Source organism: Pungitius pungitius, chromosome 15, assembly GCF_949316345.1.
Source record: "Pungitius pungitius chromosome 15, fPunPun2.1, whole genome shotgun sequence".
Lineage (NCBI taxonomy): Eukaryota > Metazoa > Chordata > Actinopteri > Perciformes > Gasterosteidae > Pungitius > Pungitius pungitius.
The window spans coordinates 17,896,097-17,897,438 of NC_084914.1; positions in this window are offsets into that span (position 1 = coordinate 17,896,097).

Here is a 1,342-nt window from a genome sequence, read left to right on the forward strand (position 1 = left end):
AAAACCCTTCACATTCATGATATATTATTAATTTATTTTTATTATAATGGCACTTGCAAATGACTTATTTTATTTTTAATACAAATAAAATGTGTGCAGTTTGATGTGTGATGATCCAGCTGTGCCAGTGCCTCTGTGTAACAGCAGGGGGCAGCATGGTTACACATGGATCATCAGGCAGGCTGCCCTCATCCATCACACTGATACAAAGGATGACTGAAGCCTCTGGTTAAAGTAGCAACTGTTAACGTGTTTGACCTAAACGCACGTGTATGCATGTACCTGTATAAATGAAGCATTACTTCCTTCTCTCTTTGGATGTATTTCATACTGGATGCCATCTGGACACCCAGTGGCTATAAGGGCCCATGAAGGCTTTGCTTGTAATAGCTGCAGCTGTTTCAGTCTAGAAAGTTTTCCTATGATTGTTAAACAGGAGGGAGGGTCAGAAGTGACATTCAATGATGCTTTTAGAATCTCGCCCGAGCTGCAGAGGGCAGGTCATGTGTTTATGACCCGTCATGTTCCCTCCTGTCAGGATGCGTTGAGGAATTTCATTTACGAAGACACATTTTGATGAGTCTTTTTTATAGTAATAGAGTTACAGGGTATATCAGGGAGGGAATAATTTGATTCTATTTCCATTCCTTCACAAGTGGAAAAAACAACAACATTCAGGTTTTTTAGTAAGTCAATGTTATAGTTTATTGTTGCTTTACAGTAACAGTCATCAGGTGTCACAGTTTATTTAAGCTCAGTATGTGCCTTTAAATACTGCACGAGACAAACAGAGGCTGATAAGTGTGTTCTTTGTCCCTGTTTCTTTCTGAATCCCTTGTAGTGTGAGTACCTGCTGGAGGAGGAGGTGCAGTTAGGTGCCAGAAAGAAGTCCTACTGGGTGGATTCATTCATTCACACCTGGCTGACGATCACAACTAGCCTGCTCTGCTGCGTCCTTCTCATGTGGAAGTGGTCTCCTTGAGGGCAGATGTCACAGAATGGCTCTAACAACACGTAGAAGATTCGGGGATAAGGACGTGATCTATCCACACCACGTCACCTCACAGGACACACGCAGGTGCAGTGATACAGGAGACACACACACACACACACACACTGTGAGAATGATGCAGATAAGTTCAACCTTTCAACCAAACTACAGTTCTGAAATACTATACTGCACTAACTGTACATGTGGAAACTTATATCTATTAAATCAAATATCTCACAAGTGTGATGAGCATGTGTGTGTGTGTGTGTGTGTGTGTTTGAGTGTGTGCTTCATATCCAATTTTATTTTTGTTGCTGTGCTTTTCAATTTAGTTTTACTTTGCTTTGTCAG